The following is a 20,491-nucleotide window of genomic DNA, read 5'->3' as shown; positions in this document are numbered from 1 at the left end:
TTAACGGCCACCGAAACCAAAATTGATTATGCCATTGTGATTGGCATAATTTTTAGAGCCTACGGTGAAGTTTAATTGAAAAATTGATCCGGACTAGATTAAATCGATTAAATTGATGAATTAGTGCCCAATTACTTTATTATTATTATATTGGCATTAGTGGGTTATGTTGTAAGGGCATTACACCCTCAAATTCCTTCCTTTAGTGCATTTTGGCTGATTTTTGGACTCAAAGAAGGAGAGGGTCGGCTAGAGAGAGAGAGGGAGAAGGAATTGGGGTTTTGGTCTCAAAGCTTGGTGATCTCAAAGATTATTCAAGAATTTGCTAGTGATTGGAATAAATTGAGCCTCTAGGTAAGCAATTGACTCTTGAGTTCATGAGTGTAATGTGTAATCTTGTGTGTTTAAAGTTGATTAATGGTCAAGAACAAGAATTGAAATGAAATTGAGTTGACCATGTTGAATTGAGGTTCCATATTAGCTTGCATGTATGTAGTTGCTTTGAATTTGCATATTTGAACACCAAATGCATGATCTATGTGAGTTTTTAGTTGAAGATCATGTTCTTGACCACCTCTTCATCATATAAGTTGAGAATGAGAAGAATATACCACATGCATGTGCAAATTATAAGGGTGTAAGTGTTGAATGAATGAAATTGTTATATTGGTAGTGAGCTTGGTGGAAAATGGGCCATGCATGTGTTTGATTCATGAAATTGAGCTCTATGATGATGTGTTTTAGTGTTTATACCATGTTAGTATAAGAATATATGAGGTTGAAGCCATAAAATGTGAGAAATGTTGGTTTGAATGTTGAGAGGGAGCTCAAGAACACATTCTGGATTTTCCAGAATTGTGAGATCCGCTCGAGTGGAAGAATCTACGCTCGAGTGTAAATTACGTGCTCCCAGTACTTTTTGCAGACTTGGTGTCCGCTCGAGCAGGATATTTCACGCTCGAGCGTGGAGCTTTGTAGACAGGCCTTTCGTTCGAGCGCCCTATTTCACGCTCGAGCTTATTTTTCATGTAACCAGTGCTTTTGCAGGCCTTAAGGTTCCGCTTGAGCGGGGTATTACACGCTCGAGCGGGGACCCTGTTTTCTGAAATTTTGTTTTCGCATTCTGTGTTTCGTTTTCCGTTCTCTTTCACTTGCAAGCACTCTTAGGCATGAGTTAAACATTGTAAATGAGTTAAAGAGATAAGAATAAAGCCTAAAGAGGAAGATGTGAATTTAGAACGGATTGAATTATTAGTGACCCTTTTGTGTTCATGGAATGTGTAGGGTCAAGCTCCCGGGCAAATCCACAAGCCGATCACTGTGAGTAATATCTGAAATATGTTATTATCCAATTGCTTACTTTTACGTGAGTCTTGTAAAGTTCATTAATGTTGAATGGTGGACAAAGTTGATATGACAAGTTTGAAAGGCTTAAATGCCAGTTTGAAATGAAAGTCTGAAAGGTTTAAATGCCAGTTTGAAATGAAAGTCTAAAAGGCTTAAATGCCAGTTTGAAATGAAAGTCTGAAAGGTTTAAATGCCAGTTTGAAATGAAAGTCTGAAAGGCTTAAATGCCAGTTTGATATGACAAGTCTGAAAGGCTTAAATGCCATTTTGATATGACAAGTTTGAAAAGCTTAAATGCTAGTTTGATATGACAAGTTTGGAAGGGCCGAAAGGCCAGTTTGATACGAAAGAGTAGTAAGGCCAAAAGGCCAGTCTGATATGAACGTTCGAAAAGGCCAAAGGCCAGTTTGACATGAATGAATTGGGCCCGAGGCCGTCTGATGTATAATGTTCCAATGTATTTACTCTATTTGATATTATTTACTGGGCTTTCGCTCACGCTCATTCATGTGTTTGTAGGTGAGCCAAGAGAGGTCCAGACCCAACCCCAGAGAAGTCTGCATGGAGCAACCGGGTTTTTGGAGAGTCAGCCCACGTGTCTCACGCACGAGACTCGCCTTCGCCTTTTTGTCATTTTGTTTTATGTTGTCATGTTGGCAAAGTATTTGTATACGTCTGTGTATAGTTTTCATTGGTTGACTTGGTTTTTGGATGATCCTGTTTGTACAGAACTTATGCTACTATATTTCTTTGTGAGTTATTAATGTATATATGTTTGGTTGTTTGGATGTGCCATGTAAGCACAGCTCTAAGGACAAAGTTTTGAATTGCTTCCGTTTGGCCCCCATTAACCCTGTTAAAATATGTTGTTTTGGTTTGAGGCCGTAGGTAATCTTATGATTACTGGCCGGTTATGCCCTTAACCCACGGGGGCGGGTTCGGGTCATGACACATCTCCTTCCAAACATTTCTAAACAAGATCTATGACTCAATGAAGATTAATAGGCTAACAATCAACAAAAATTATTTGGTTAAAAAATAAATCATTGATTTAGTAGTAATTGATTAAGAAGCCAAGTAAGAAATCAGTTTATTTGGAAAAGAAGCATTTAGTAATGAAAGAATATGTGAAATGAAAACCCGATTCATTTGAATAAAGAATGAATAAGCGTAGTAGAATTTCGAATTACTTAGACTAAAAAAGATAAGAGAAGTCAAGTTTGATCAAAGAAGTGATATCGTGTTTCAATGTGTATATTTTATGTGTTTGTGTAGGTCACGCGCTATCATCTGTCTAAAGATATGTTCATATGAATTATATTCTAAATGTTCATTGATAAGTTATGATTTCTGAAATGATATCTTGTTTAAGTGAACGAATTTCCTATTTGAATCTATTATGGCATTCAAAAAAAGTACCAAGTCATAGGGGACAGCATATTATTGCGGATCCATGACATACATATATGATTACGAGATCTCGTTAACTACTTAATGAAGTGGTGATATGTTTGATAATCGGTGTCCGGAACCGATTACTCTAGTCGGAAGACGATATGTTATATTCTGTTAGATGTACCATTATTATGTTCAGATATGAGATTGATTTGTTGTGATCTGTTTTACGTGTATGATATGCTTGGAATTCGTTCACTAACCCCTTTACCTTAATGTTATTCACTGGGTTCTAACTCACTGTATTATTTATGTATGTAGGTGATCAGGCGCGTGACCAGGCCTAGAGCTTCTGCCTGGTGTAGACACCCCATTATAACCGCCCTTAAAACTTGGGTGCTTCACTCTAAATACTCGATGATGAGATATTATACTGTACAATCTTTCAAATTTTCAGCAAAAGAATTCAGTTTTGAGCTTCAAATCAAAACCTTGCACCCCATTTGGACCAAAACTTGTTTTTCTAGCCTTATCACTCAAAAAGTAGTAAGACCAAAAAATGACCGGCAAGCCACATTCTCTTGGCCGGCTGGCCATCCTTTTAGCCAACAGGCCATGTTTAGCAAACCAGATATTTTGCAGCAGCAGGCTACTCCCATGCACGGGATTTGGCCAGCTACTCTCTTTTGAAGATATTTACATTGAAAGGCAGTGGAAACTCTATAAAAACAACACCTTACCTCAGAGGTTAAGGTTAAACTAATTTCCCAAAGGCTTAGAGGTTTACCAAAAGCTCTTTTCTACCCACTTGACTATAGATACACAATATATACACCATTGAAGCTTGATCTTGAAGCCTTTTGCTAAGGTTTTGAACACAATTTCAAATACTTGAGATTGTTTAGATTGTGGTTTGTGAACTAAGAAGATCATCCTCTCTTTGACGACGTGGACTTTGAAAACTTATCACCACCTTCTCTCTCTCTCTCTCTTTCTTGTATTTGCATACTAATTTTCAGAGTTGTCTTAGGCTTAAAAAAATATGTGATTTAAACCTTGTACAAGGTGGAAGGGTTAGCCATTATTTCATAGGCTTATTCCTTAGTATTGCTCTCTTATTGTTCTTCATGTTCTTGCTTCTTTTCTTTCAATTTTAGAACTGTTATAGGTAGTTTTTGATTGAAGATGAATTGTATATTTGTATTTAAAGCTTATATAGATAGTTTGATTATTGTCTTATATCTCTCTTCTTTGAGGATGTTGTAAAGCTCTCTTTTAGTTCCATCTTTGTAGCATGGAAATGGATGTTCCATACATGTTCCATGAGTAGGAAGATGAGCTTATGACCATCTCCTTATAGCTTTCATTTCTTGTTTTTACTTAGAGAGCTCTTTCATCAGAATCATTAGGGACTCTTTTCTAGTTCCTTTTGAAGCATGGAAATGGTTGTTTCAATCCATCTTCCATGAGTAGGAAGAAAGGTCTCTTTGGTTTCCTCAATGATGTAATCTCTTGTATATAAGTTCAACCTTCAAAATGGCTTTCTCTAAGCCTATTCTCTCTAAACATGAGTACTCGATTGCTCTTGTTTTCCATGAGATTCAATAGGTTTGTAGCCATTTCTTCGATTGATCCATTGATTTTCGTCCCATTGCTTCACTAATCATCATCTACATACCCTTAGGATGTTTAATGATTTGTGAAATAAACCTACTCTCTCCTTGAAAATCTTCATGACAGAAAGGAGCATGAAGGATGAACATCCTTTGGAAACCCTCTATTTTGCTCTTGCTCAATTCTGTCGCAGCAGGTATTTCCCCAAAATTAGTGCCAGCCATCATGTTGTATGGCCACTAGTCCATGTGGCTGGCCAGCCACCCCTTTTGTACGGCAGTGGTAGTATTTCAAAGAAATATAGCAGATCTTGAGGCCCAAAACAGAGCTATTTTCAGACTGTAAACAGAGCAGCTTCTAGCAATGAGCAAAGGGGGTTTCCGGAGGATGTTCTTGCCTGTGCACACATGATTCATCGTCTTCTATTTAATTCCTTTAGATTAGCCACTTTGATTCATATTTGTAATTAATTAGTTTATTTGGGTTTGCAATAATTAATTCGTTCATTTGTGTTTGTAATAATTAGTTAAATTAGAACATTCAAACCCTCTTGTGTGAGGAAAAATTTGTAATATTTGTATATCTTCCAACCCCATTTCTTTCCCCCTTTTACTTGCATGCTTACCGGTATATTGCATCATGTTTTCTTTTATAATTCTCATGCTTAGTATCCATTTAAAATTCAGCTCATCATGCATAATGCTCTCACCATTTCCTAAATGATTCCTAAATGATTATGTGCGCTACCTCATGCTTTGAGTTACTTCACATGTTATATTAGTAGTCGAATCTAGCAGTTGCATTTTTGTATGCGTTGCATTAGTCATGTACATTGTTAGGATCATACATTTTTCTAACTATCTTCTTTTCCTTGGCTTGCCTTATTTGAGTACTAGGTGAGCATTTTTGCTTTAGCATATTGCATGTGTGTTTGTATTGCCATGTCAAGCATACTACCATGAGGTTACGTGCTTATTTGAAATACCTCTTTGAATGCACATGGATGAAGGCTATTTTGCTTAAGTTGGAATGACTTCGATTATTGTACTTATGAGCTCGCTTGTTTAAAGTTGCACATATTCAAAAAACTATTTTCAAAGAAAGCATGAAATCAAAGTATTCCAAAATAAGTGACATGGTCTATACTTGTTTTGCTTCACATAGTAATGTTAGTATATTAATAATCAGAACATGAGCATATAATGTACATCAAATTCACATCATGATTAGTAGAGGCCGATCTTTGATCGGGTGAGTAAAGTGCTCAATTCATGACCTTCCCCTCTCATACCTAAGTTTTCGAGCCGAGACACTTTGGTTATGACAGACAAGTGGCCTTTGGCACAAGTCACGGGTTTCCTAAATTTCTCAAAAATATTTAGGTAGCGACTTTGAAATCTAGCCATTCTTGGCATCCCTGATGATTAATGGATTTTCTAAGATTTTTCAGATTTGGACTCTCATTCATTTTTATGTTTCACATTGCACTTGTGAAACAAGATTCACAACCACAGGAGTCCGAACTGTAGGGAAATCGCATCCGAGAAAACTAAACCCCTCTGAGGAGCGCGAAAAACCAGCTACACTTGGACTATGTCTTGTTAACCAACCTATGTGTCTCCCGTGGAGGTTCCAGATGTGTCAACTGGTCATGATTATGTGATTAAAGTTTATGTTTTTGTTTTCTTGTTTTGGTTAAACAAGTTTTTGTTTATTTTGTAAATAAAGCTAAGTTTTGTTTTTGTCTTATCTATATAAATATGATGACGTAAGGGTGACGTATGATATATGTATATAAAGTTTAAAATTTTTCTGTCTCATATATGTCTACACAGCTCAATGGACATTATATATTTGTTATTTGCTTCCGCTAGTCCCTAATAATTTGATTTCTGTTTAAGAGGCCTTCGGTAATCTACGGATTACTGGCCGGTTACGATGCTAAATCTATAGGAGCGAGTTTGGGTCGTGACACGAAGCCTCTTGGTGCGTGGCTAGGAGCGACCTGAGCAACAAGCTCTGTAGACAGCACTAGACATTGCGTACGACCCCGAAGCAAAGGCGAGGACAATGATGAGGTGAACCATAATAGAGAGAGAAAGAGTATGTGTCACGCCCCGAAAATTTACACAATAAAGATTCACCCATTTCCATTATTTAATGTAAACATAAGTAAATCACAATATTAACATCATCTTCGAATCTCTAACATTTGTAATTCATTAACCATCAAGAGATCTACAAAAGAATGCCCCACATGTAGTTATATATTCAACATTCCTAGAATATAAATCTATAGCATGTAGCAAGGAAGTTTAGTATGAATTAATGCCCTCAAGGGCTACGAATTCCAAAGCTTAAGCCCGATTACACAAAAGTGGTTTTAAATCCATACACATAAAGCCCTTGGCTTGTCAAACATAGTTACAACAAAAGGAAAGAGCATTGTGCTCTCAAAACATATCCCACACCTCTAACTCAACGGGATCACCACATCATTTCCTGCACAAACTCTCATAAGGATGAGCACAAATTCCAGTAGGAAAATCTTCACAAAATATATACATTTTATACAATTTCATGGGATAAATGCATATGTCATGCCATGTTCAAAAACATACATCTCTACCTTTTGAAAAATTTTGCGCACAACGCAATCTTGAGAATTTAATAATTTAATAATTTCAATGTAGTTCAAAAGGATGGTAAATACGACTCAAGCAAATCCCCAGGGCTAGTGTCTACAAGTAGGCTTATCAGGCACTATTGAATCCTACCTTACCGACTTCTAACCAAAAGGCTTAGGCACCCGCACACGCGTGTTTCTAGTCTTACTGTGACAACTCTCACCACTGATTAGTGCTAATCTGTGATTAAGCATGTTAACTGACTGATTGACTGGAATCCTAAACTGATTGATTGAATATGTTAGTTAAGTGCATGTCTATCTGTTTGACTGTTAAATTATCTGTTCGTGTTTTATGTTTTAAACTGCAAATTGAAGGCCTTATCAGCGGCTGAATTCGAAATTGATTAATGTTTTATGCTATTTAGAATTAATGTAATTTTATGATATATTTGATTGAAATGTGATTTGGTATGATTAAATTGGATTAATTAGAGTTGTATCACATTAGTTTGCCTTTATTTCCATTTTGCCACTTAGTGGGTTATGCTAGACCACTCCTTCTCTCACCCTTTGTATTGTCTTAGCACCTTTTCCTCATTCATTCTTGAGACCAAACCGTTTGAGAGAGGGAGAGTAGGAGAATAAGCTGATTTCTACAAGTCTTGCTTAAATCTAAAGGAATTAAAGAGCATTTACATATTTGAGCTTTTACATCTTGAATTCAAGACCTAAGGTAGAAAATTTACCTTCTTGTTTGTGAATTTAAGTTAATTCATGCATGGCTCATGGTAATTTAGTCATCTAAGTCTATAATTAGTTTACAATGTTGAATTGAGAGCTAGATCATGCATGCATGCTCTTATATTGAGGTTTTGAAGTTGTCTTCACGGAATTTGTTACATGCATGTCCATATCTTGATTTTAGATCATGAAATCATCTTGTTTTTGAGGGAATTGGCTCATTGAAGCATGTATTAGGAGCTTTGAACTCATTAGAACATATGCATGTTATGTTTGATCATGTTCTTGAAGTTTATTTGAAAATTGTGTTTAATTGACTTACCCTTCTGCTTTGATTTTACAAATTGATCTTCAAAACATGTTATATTATGGGTTTAAAGTGTTTTTCCAGAAAATGGGCCCAAGAGGTTGAGTTTTGATGCATTAGAGTTGAGTTTTGAGCTTGAGGTTCAAATCTGGAAATTACAGATTTTGGACTCACGCTCGAGCGAGGAACTCCACGCTCGAGCGTACGCCTTGTGTGCATGCAGTCCGCTCGAGCGAAGAAAGTGGCGCTCGAGCGTAAAAGGCGTGTATCTAGTACTTTGCATGTGTTTACAGTCCGCTCGAGCGAGAGAGTTCACGCTCGAGCGGGGACTTGTGTCTCACGCTCGAGCGGGGACTTGTGTCTCACGCTCGAGCGTGGATCGAGCGCCCGTCGAGCGTGATTTTTGTGCATCCAGTATTTTTACTGTAGCTTGCAGTCTGCTCAAGAGACGGAAGTCATGCTCGAGCATAGATCCTTTGTCTGCATGTCTGCTCGAGTGTAGAAAGCCACGCTCGAGTGAGATCCCTTTTTTCTGAAAATTCTAAAAAGTGTTTTAAAGTGCATCTTTGCATCATCATTCCATCCTAGGCATTCTTAGGCCTAGTTTAAGGCATCTTGATGAGGATATCGATGTAGAACCACACCGAGGCAATTTAGGGATTAAGTTATTGTTTTCCCAACTGTGTAGCTTAGTGTGTGTTCATTCTGTAATTGTAGGGTTGGCATCCGAGGACGCTCTAGCTGTTTATAGCCCAGTGCTCTGTGAGTAACAATGTTATAAAGATATGTTCAATTGAGATTATTTTCTGAACAAATGACTATACTGCTTTATGAAATGACATTGTTTACTGAATGAATGTTTGTCTTATTTGTGAACTGTATTCGTGGCATCCATAGCAATTTACTGTTACTGAACTGTTACTTCTACTGTTACTGAGATCTCTATCGGTTCCCATGTATGGAACCACTACTGTTTACTAATATGATGGCCATCATTGACTGCTCGGTCTGTTAAGACCTACTGTACTGATTTGCTATTGGATGTACCACATATGACTATTATAGTTTCTGAATGACTGTTATGACATGAATTATGAGCCACAAACTGAATGACTGTTATACTGATAAATGACTATTTTCAATACTGAAAGGACATTCATTCTTAACCTCTTTACGCATATGTTATTTACTGGGTTTTAGCTTACTGTTCATATATATATATATATATATATATGTGTGTGTAGGTGTTCAGGCACCGAACTGGAGTTAGGAGCGTTAGATTAGCTCTTGTTTTGTCAAGCCAACCATCGTGCCTCATCTTGAGGTTCCAAATGCTGCCAAGCTAAGGCTGCTTCAGGGTGTTTTAGATTCCCCCTCTTTTGTCTCTGTTTTGTATCGACTGTATAGACTGAATGATATTCGTACTGTACTGTTATGGTAGGGACTTGGTCCCTAACCTGAATGATTATATATGATGTATGTATATACTGTTTTTGTTCTAAATGTGTATATGTATGAAAAGTCTTTTTGCATACAGACTGTCATAGCTCATTGGACATCTTTTAATTACTGTTTTGGCTTCCGCCAGCCCCTGTACTCTGTATTATTGTTTTACTGTTAAGCAGGCCTTCGGTAATCTCGGATTACTGGCCGGTTACGGTGCTAAACCCATAGGGGCGGGTTTGGGTCGTGACAGAGTGGTATCAGAGCGATACTAAACCACGAGTTATACCACACACACGTGTCCGAATGAGCTATAGGATGTCCTAGAAAAGTGAATAGGGCATTACATGAGCATTGATAAGCGTGTGTGGCCATGACATGAATATACGTGCTAATGTGTTAATATGTTAAGTATGCAACTGTCTATGTTTATAATTGCCATAATTGTCTATAGTGAAATGGATAACGCAAGAACGATTGATGAATCTGAATCATCCTAGGCCAGAATGGCAAGGCTCAAAAGAACAGTGGAAATGTTGACTGAGGCCTTAAGGCTACAACAACAGAACCAACAGCCCCCACCTCCACAGGTACAGCCAGAAGAGAATGTGAATGATGACATCATTGCTCTAACACAGAAGTTCAGTAAGATGAAACCGCCATCATTTCAGGGAGGCCTTGAACCATTGAAGGCCGAAGCGTGGGTGCTAGAAACTGAAAAATTATTTGAAGTCTTTCCGTGTTTCGAAGCACACAAAGTGCTACTGGCCACCTTTACTTTGCAAGAAGAGGCCAGAAGGTGGTGGATGCTAGTCCGTGACACCAATACTGCCATGAATTGGGCTCAGTTTAAGGGAGCCTTCTTTGAGAAATATTTCCCATAGTGTGTCAGAGACCGCAAGGTAACCGAGTTTGAACAGTTGAGACAAGGCTCCATGTCGGTAGCAGAGTATGAGTCGAAGTTTACTGAACTCGCTAGATATGCACCGCACATGGTTGACACCGATTACAAGAAGGCTATGAAGTTTGAAGGCGGCCTTAATATGGAAATACTTGACAGAATTAATGTTTTGAAACTGCTTAAGTATGTGGATATTCTTGACCGAGCAATAATGGCTGAGTCGAACATCGAAGCACTGAAACAGACTGAAACACCGGGAACTGAGTGGCGTGGTAAAAGATGGGGTTTTAAACTTAAGAAAGGCCGGAACAATTCGTCGAACAAAAAGCAGAATACAGGGTCAACAACCAGTTCCAGTCAAGGAAATTGTTCTATACCGCCCTGCTCTGAATGTGGTAAGAATCATAAGGGGGTTTGTTATAAAATTTCAGGTGCTTGTTACAGGTGTGGCAAGATGGGCCACATGGTCAAAGATTGCCCTTCCACTCCTCAGGGCAATAGTAAAGCTGCACCAAGCGCCGCAGCATCAACTGCTCCGCCGAAACCCAACCCTAAAGTGACGGGAAAGGAGCCTATGAGGCAAGGCCGAGTGTTCGCACTCGTACTGAGAGATGTACAGAATACCGAGACCGTTGTATCAGGTATACTCTCAATTTGTGCTCAAAATGCATATGTTTTGATTGATTCGGGGTCTACACATTCATATGTATCGCATGCTTTTTCGCGAAAATTGAATAGACCATTGGAACACATGAACTATCTGTTAGCTGTATCTTCACCTGTTGGGGGATCCATGACTTGTGCTTATATGTACCCTGCATGTGAAATTATTGTTGGGGATGTTCATCTGTATATTGATTTATTGCCTCTGAATATTGATCACTTTGATGTGATATTGGGAATGGACTGGTTAACGAAATATCATGTTACCATAGACTATGTAACGAAACAAGTTGTTTTCCGTCCACTTGGACTGCCTAAATTTGTGTTTAACGGAGTTGGAGTAATACCTCCTCCATACCTGATTTCATCCATGAAAGCTTTTAAATTGATTAGAAAAAGGTGTAAAGGGTATCTGTGTTCTGTATTGACTGTACTTACTGATAATAAAACTAATGTGAACAGTATTCCTATAGTCAGAGAATTTCCAGATGTTTTCCCAGATGACCTGCTAGGGGATTTGATTGATAAGGAGATTGAGTTCACCATTGATGTGATTCCGGGTACACAGCCAGTTTCCAAAGCTCCGTACAGAATGGCAACTACCGAATTGAAAGAGTTGAAAGTTCAGCTGCAAGAACTGTTAAATAAGAAGTTCATCAAGCCCAGTACTTCACCGTGGGGTGCGCCAGTCTTATTTGTGAAAAAGAAAGATGGCTTACTGAGACTCTGCATTGACTACCGTGAATTGAACAAGGTAACAGTGAAAAATAAATATCCATTGCCTCGCATTGATGATTTATTTGACCGGTTACAGGGCGCCCAAGTGTTCTCCAAAATTGACCTTAGATCTGGATACCACCAGTTGAGAGTCAAGACAGGGGACATTGAAAAGACTGCATTTCGAATGAGGAATGGACATTATGAATTCTTAGTTATGCTTTTCGGAGTTACCAATGCACCTGCTGCATTTATGGACCTTATGAATAAAATTTTCAAACCATACCTTGATGACTTTATTATTGTATTCATAGATGACATTTTGATTTATTCCAAAAGCACGGAAGAACATGAACGTCATTTGAACATTGCCCTACAGACCCTAAGAGAACAGAAACTTTATGCAAAACTAACTAAATGTGAATTTTAACTAGACAGTGTGATGTTTTTGGGACATGTGATCAGCAAGGATGGAATTTCAGTTGATCCGCAAAAAATTGAAGCAGTAGTGAACTGGCCTAGACCGACAAATATCACCGAAGTCTGAAGTTTCTAGGCTTAGCTGGGTATTACAGAAGGTTTGTCAAAGATTTCTCCAAAATTTCCCTACCACTGACACAGCTGACTCAGAAGGGGATATCATTTGACTGGACCGATCAGAGGGAATCAACTTTTCAAGAGTTGAAAACTCGACTAGTGATTGGACCGATTCTCACCTTACCCTCAGGTACAGATGGTTGTACTATATTTAGTGATGCCTCTCATAAGGGTTTGGGGTGTGTTTTAATGTAGAATGGGAAAGTGATTGCGTATACTTCCCGACAATTGAGACCACATGAAAAGAACTACCCGACCCATGATTTGGAACTTGCTGCAGTAGTGTTTGCACTGAAAATTTGGCGTCACTACCTTTATGGGGCAACATGTGAGGTATATACAGACCACAAGAGTTTGAAATACTTCTTCACACAGAAAGAACTGAACATGAGGCAGCGGAGATGGTTAGAACTGATAAAAGACTATGACCTACAAATTTTGTACCATCCAAGAAAAGCTAACACTGTTGCCGATACACTGAGTCGGAAATCGATTGGAAATTTGGCCTATTCACTCACCGAGCAAAAAGAATTGCTATGTGACCTTGAAAGACTTGAAATTGAGATTGTTTTGCGTGAACAAGGTGGAACCATAGCCGCTATTTCTGCTCAACCGGCACTGATCGAAGAGATTAAAGAGAAACAGCAATAGGATGACTTCTTGAGGAAGATCATCGAAGAACGGGAATCTAAACCGAGGCCGGATTTCAAATTTGAGAATAATGTGTTGAAATTTCAGGGAAGATTGTGTGTACCGAGTGATTCTGAACTGAAAAGAAGAATTCTGCAAGAAGGCCACAATTCAAAACTGTCTATCCATCCAGGAAATACAAAAATGTACCAAGATTTGAAACTGAATTTTTGGTGGCCAGGAATGAAGAAAGAGATTGCTAATTTTGTATCAAAATGTCTTCATTGCCAACAAGTTAAAACCGAACATCAATGACCCGCAGGCTTACTGCAACCCTTACCGACACCAGAGTGGAAATGAGAACATATCACTATAGATTTCATTGTTGGGTTACCTCGCTCTAGTAAAGGTATGGATTCAATTTGGGTTATTGTTGATAGATTGACTAAATTTGCTCATTTCTTACCTGTCAAAACAATTTATAATGCGGACAAATTTGTTGTACTCTACATTGATGAAATTGTTAGATTGCACGAAGTGCATGTGTCCATTGTTTCTGATAGGGAGTCAAAGTTTACATCGAGATTTTGGCGAAGTTTGCAGACAGCATTGGGAACTAAACTGAGACTGAGTAGTGCGTACCATCCTCAGACAGATGGCCAGTCAGAAAAAACCATCCAGACTCTAGAGGATTTACTGAGAATGTGTGTTCTTGATTTCCAAGGAAATTGGGGAAGCCATTTACCGTTGGCTGAATTCGCCTACAATAACAGTTTTCATTCAAGCATTGGTATGGCGCCTTTCGAGGCTTTATATGGAAGAAAATGTCGATCTCCGATTTGCTGAGCAGAAGTTAGAGATGGGCCTTTGCTTGGGCTCGAGATTGTACAAGAAACTACCGAAAAAGTGAAACTGATCCAACAGAGACTGAAAATCGCACAAAACTGACAGAAAAGTTATGCGGATGTCCGAAGGCGATACAGAGAGTATGAAGTAGGTGATCATGTTTTTGTAAAAGTGACACCGATGAAAGACCAGACTCGTTTTGGAGTCAAAGGTAAGCTAGCGCCGAGATATGTCGGACCGTATGAGATTATTGAGAAGATTAATCCGGTGGCGTATCAAGTAGCGCTTCCTCCTTAAATGGAGCATATGCATAACGTGTTCCATATTTCAATGTTGAGGGAATACCTTCGGGATCCCTTCCATGTGATTGAACTTACCCGTATAGTGCTAAGTGATGACTACACCTATGAAGAACGGCCTATTCAGATTATGAACAGACGGATCAATAAATTAAGGAATAAAGAGATTCCGTTAGTGAAAGTTTATTGGCAAAACCATGGTGGCGTGTATGCCACTTGGGAGAGGAAAGATGATATGATGAAGAGATATCCTGAATTGTTCCCACTGAATCCTGTTTTCTTCTAAAATGAAGGTAATTCGAGTTTGGACGACCAAACTCTTTATAAGGAGGGAAGACTGTGACAACCCTCACCACTGATTAGTGCTAATCTATGATTAAGCATGTTAACTGACTGATTGACTGGAATCCTGAACTGATTGATTGAATGTGTTAGTTAAGTGCATGTCTATCTGTTTGATTGTTAAATTATCTATTCGTGTTTTATGTTTTAAACTGCAAATTGAAGGCCTTATCGGTGGCCGAATCCGAAATTGATTAATGTTTTATACTAGTTAGAATTAATGTAATTTTATGATATATTTGATTAAAATGTGATTTGGTATGATTAAATTGGATTAATTAGAGTTGTATCACATTAGTTTGCCTTTATTTCCATTTTGCCACTTAGTGGGTTATGCTAGACCACTCCTTCTCTCACCCTTTGTATTGTCTTAGCACCTTTTCCTCATTCATTCTTGAGACCAAACCGTTTGAGAGAGGGAGAGTAGGAGAATAAGTTGATTTCTACAAGTCTTGCTTGAATCTAAAGGAATTGAAGAGCATTTACATATTTGAGCTTCTACATCTTGAATTCAAGACCTAAGGTAGAAAATTTACCTTCTTATTTGTGAATTTAAGTTAATTCATGCATGGCTCATGGTAATTTAGTCATCTAAGTCTAGAATTGGTTTATAATGTTGAATTGAGAGCTAGATCATGCATGCATGCTCTTATATTGAGGGTTTGAAGTTGTTTTCATGGCATTTGTTACATGCATGTCCATATCTTGATTTTAGATCATGAAATCATCTTGTTTTTGAGGGAATTGGCTCATTGGAGCATGGATTAGGAGCTTTGAACTCATTAGAACACATGCATGTTATGTTTGATCATGTTCTTGAAGTTTATTTGAAAATTGTGTTTAATTGACTTACCCTTCTGCTTTGATTTTACAAATTGATCTTCAAAACATGTTATATTATGGGTTTAAAGTGTTTTTCCAGAAAATGGGCCAAAAAGGTTGAGTTTTGATGCATTAGAGTTGAGTTTTGAGCTTGAGGTTCAAATCTGGAAATTCCAGATTTTGGACTCACGCTCGAGCGAGGAACTCCACGCTCGAGCGTACGCCTTGTGTGCATGCAGTCCGCTCGAGCGAAGAAAGTGGCACTCGAGCATGAAATGCGTGTATCTAGTACTTTGCATGTGTTTACAGTCTGCTTAAGCGAGAGAGTTCACGCTCGAGCGAGGACTTGTGTCTCACGCTTGAGCGTGGATCGAGCGCCTGTCGAGCGTGATTTTTGTGCATCCACTATTTTTATTGTAGCTTGCAGTCCGCTCGAGCAACGGAAGTCACGCTCGAGCGTAGATCCTTTGTCTGCATGTCTGCTCGAGTGTAGAAAGCCATGCTTGAGCGAGACCCCTATTTTCTGAAAATTCTGAAAAGTGTTTTAAAGTGCATTTTTGCATCCTCATTCCATCCTAGGCATTCTTAGGCCTAGTTTAAGGCATCTTGATGAGGATATCGATGTAGAACCACACCAAGGCGATTTAGGGATTAAGTTATTATTTTCCCAACTGTGTAGCTTAGTGTGTGTTCATTCTGTAACTGTAGGGTTGGCATCTGAGGATGCTCTAACTGCTTATAGTCCAGTGCTCTATGAGTAACAATGTTGTAACGATATGTTCAATTGAGATTATTTTCTGAACAAATGACTGTACTGCTTTATGAAATGACACTGTTTACTGAATGAATGTTTGTCCTATTTGTGAACTGTATTCGTGGCATCCATTGCAATTTACTGTTACTGAACTATTACTGTGACTGTTACAGAGATCTCTGTCGGTTCCCATGTATGGAACCACTACTGTTTACTAATATGATGGCCATCATTGACTACTCGGCCTGTTAAGACCTATTGTACTGTTTTGTTATTGGATGTACCACATATGACTATTATAGTTTCTGAATGACTGTTATGGCATGAATTATAAGCCACAAACTGAATGACTGTTATACTGATAAATGACTGTTTTCAATACTGAAAGGACATTCATTCTTAACCTCTTTACGCATATGCTATTCACTGGGCTTTAGCTTACTGTTCATATATATATGTAGGTGTTCAGGCACCAGACCGGAGTTAGGAGCGTTGGATTAGCTCTTGTTTTGTCAAGCCAACCATCGTGCCTCACCTTGAGGTTCCAAGTGCTGCCAAGCTAAGGCTGCTTCGAGGTGTTTTAGATTCCCCCTCTTTTGTCTCTGTTTTATATCGACTGTATAGACTGAATGATATTCGTACTGTACTGTTATGGTAGGGACTTGGTCCCTAACCTGAATAATTGTATATGATGTATGTATATACTGTTTTTGTTCTGAATGTGTATATGTATGAAAAGTCTTTTTGCATACAGGCTGTCACAGCTCATTGGACATCTTTTAATTACTGTTTTGGCTTCCACCAGCCCCTATACTCTGTATTATTGTTTTACTGTTAAGCAGGCCTTCGGTAATCTCAGATTACTGGCCGGTTATGGTGCTAAACCCATAGGGGCGGGTTTGGGTCATGACACTTACACTAAAGACACTCAGGCTAACTTAATTCTCAAACTACACCGCCTAACAGGATTTTCCACCGTATTCACCCCAAAAACAAATCAATATGATCTTGTTTCACAAAACAATTTCCTTTCTCAAAACAATACATTTTTCCAATGCAATATTCAAAATCCATTACATAAATGACAAAATGGTATGGCGATGCAAATGTCCAATGCAATAATAAAGTTTCATTTAAATGTCTCAACAATACCAATTCGAAAAGTGGTGATAATTAAATCAAGTGCCTATGCAATATATTTCTATATCAATGCCATTGAAATTTCTAAACTTCTCAATTCATCCACATAATCCTCCATTGTAATCAATTTTCATATCTCTTATCAATATAACATCATAATATTTATTTCGAAGAGACAATATAACAATATTAACATTCATGTATTCTCTACATATAAAACATCATTTTTAGCATTTGGTCTTACCAAAATAACAACAAGAAGCTATCACTCAGGCTTTCCAATTCTACAATTCCTCGTTTTCTCAAGAATCTCTTCATTTGATACAACTACAGAATTTCCTCCATCATTTACTCACATGGTAAATTATCAAGCATCAATTTGCCAATCTCACAATTTTTTTTTCCAAAATCTCCAAATTCTAGGATTTTCATCAAAACAAGCTTTTTGTTCCGTTTTCGCAAAGATTTTTTCAAAACAACACCTACACCTTATAACATACTCATATTCTAGGGTTCAATAACCCAAAATCATCTAGGGTTCAAACATCATAACATACTCTAGATGAAATCAACTCCAAACATCATCTAGGGTTCAAAAACCTAAAATCATAACTCAAAACATGTATAACTTATAAAAATGTATATATAACTCAAAGATTATTCCTACCTCAAGCTTGGAAGATGAAAATGATGAAAACCCTAGAAATCAACGTCAACAAAAACACGATCCAATCGGTTATAAACGTAGATGGATATAGAGAAGAAAGAGAAGAGAAAATCTGAGCCAAAAACACTCTTAGCATTAGTTTTGAGGAAAAGAGCACGAAAATCAAGACAGACGCGCCGAAATCTTCTTGAGCGGTTTGAATTCCGCACGAGCAGAATGCCCAATCCACACGAGCGAAAATTTCAGCCTCAAGGGCGGATTGCTGCAGAGAGTTGCCTAGAAAATACCACCAGAATTTGCTCGAGCAGGACCCAAAATCCGCTCGAGCAATTTTCTGCCCAGAAAACACTGAAAATTTTGAAAAACTTTGTGAGGATTCACTCGGGTGGATTCGAATTCCGCACGAGCAGTTTTACCTAGAAACTCAGAAAATGATTTTGCAAACCAAGACAAGTTCCAATGCCCAAAACTCAAAGTTTTCAACCCAGAAAAGTTAAGAGAGGTTAAGTAAGAGTAGAAAGAAATTGCAACGACTCAAAACGATGAACAAAACATTGAAAGAAGTGCATACTACTCAACTACACAATACTATGCAAGCCCCAAAACCCAGGACATCACAGAGAGATCTAAGTTGTGAAGAGAGATGCGATAGAAATCCAAAAAAATGCGTGTGAGAGAGAGAGAAAGAGAGAAGAGGAGACAGAGAGAGAGAGAGCCGGTTTGAGAATGTTTGGTTTGAAAACAACCGAGTGTGATATTATATATATATATAAGAGGGTAGTTTGGTCATTTGGCAAAATCTTATCCTTATGGACATAATGTTTCAACACTCGGACCTTTGGACAAAAAAAATTTAATTGTGGACTTTTGGCCTGAGCACACTTATTTTTATAAAATATGGGGCAAAATAGTATTTTTACCTCCAATCTCATGGGATTAGATATCAATACCACATCTCTCATGGGATTGCTAATGCCCTCATTAGAGGGCTTTCATGATCCCATAGGACTGTTAATACCATGACCACTTTCTAAAACAAATATGAGTTTTTAAATCCCATCTCATTATTTTTATAAAGGATTAATTACTCTGAGACCCTCTCAACTATTAATAAATATCACTTTATCCCCATCATTTATGAATTCGTATATTCTGACCCCCTCAACTATAAAAGTGTACTTTTTCATCCCTCTACCTCCAAAAATGGTGTATTTATACGATTTTAATAGTTGAGAGGATTAATATATACGACTTCATAAATGAGAGAGTGTAAAGTGATATTATTTATTAATAGTTGAGAAAATCTTGGTGTATCTTTTCCTCGTCATTTTCTTATCTAATGAATAAACCAAACATGAAAAGAGTTCTCTTTCTCCTTACACTCTGTTTGTTTGGACATAATTTTTTTTTTCCAGAAAATGTTTTCTGGAGAATTTTTTTTTTTTTTTTTTTGTGTTTGGTGTTGGCGATGGTGGAACGAAGGTGGAGGTGGAGGTGGAGGTAATGGCATGGTGGTGGGGAGGCGGTGGCTGCAATAACGATGGTGATAGTGGTTGTGGCCATGGTGATGGTAGCGTGGTGGTGGATGTGAGAGTAGTGATGATAGTGCGGTGACATTGATAAAATTTTAGTCCAAAAAATATTTTTCGCTTTTTAAAAGTAGAAAATATCTTCTACCAATATAAGCTTGTTTTCTATTAACTATGAAAAATATTTTTCATTTAACTTTTATTTTCTAATGTACCAAATGGCAAAAACTATGGAAAATATTTTTTTTAAAATATTTTTCTACCCAAGCAAATGTTACGTTGTTTCGTTTGTCATTTCCTACTAAATCACTCAATCCAAACAGACTGTAAGAGTGTCCCAACACTTGAGAGTACTGTTTGGAGAATCAATAACCTTCCAGCCACAGTCATGCAAAAATTAACCGCAATGCAGAGTTTGGAGTCTTTTGGCAACAAGTTAAAAAAATTAATTTTTTGATTTTTTAATTTTTTTACATAAAAAAGTCATTAAAAAAACTAATTTTTTACCAACTTTTCAAAGAAAAATGCTTTGGAACTCTAATTTTTGAGCTTTAAAGGTAGCTCTAATGAGTTAATAGTAGACTCTATCCACAATGATGTGATGTTTTGATCTTGTTTTGTTTTTATTTTATTTTTTTTGTTCATTACCATATCATTAATGCTCTATTAAAATATCAAAATTAATGATCTGAATCATTGCTGCTTTCCAAAACCCCTAACAAGATACAGTTCAAAATGAAGAAAAGTCTGCAGGCTCAATTATTTTATTTTAATTCCATCGTCCACTTGGTTTCTTCCTAAGTGGATCAGCTACCATTTACACTGTGTTTGGATCTACCATTTACACTCTGTTTGCATCTAGAAGAGAAATGAGAAGGAAAATGGAAAAAAAATTTAACTTATATTTTATTTACATTATTCACATCTCTCTCTCTCTCTCTAAATCTCTATCTAAATTTATAATCCAAACACAAATTAAAATTTACCAAACAATGGTACTATATTGATGTCACTGTCAAACCCATTCTCTCCATTAAATTGTGAAACCATTGGTTTTCTTTTTCATTCCAATTGGATAATGAATGGCTGGGGTGGAGTGCCCCTACTT

This window comes from Camellia sinensis, chromosome 7 (genome assembly GCF_055761805.1).
Source record: "Camellia sinensis isolate YWXY chromosome 7, ASM5576180v1, whole genome shotgun sequence".
NCBI classification, from domain to species: domain Eukaryota; kingdom Viridiplantae; phylum Streptophyta; class Magnoliopsida; order Ericales; family Theaceae; genus Camellia; species Camellia sinensis.
The sequence above is the reverse complement of the archived record's forward strand: the minus strand, read 5'-3'. Positions refer to the sequence as shown.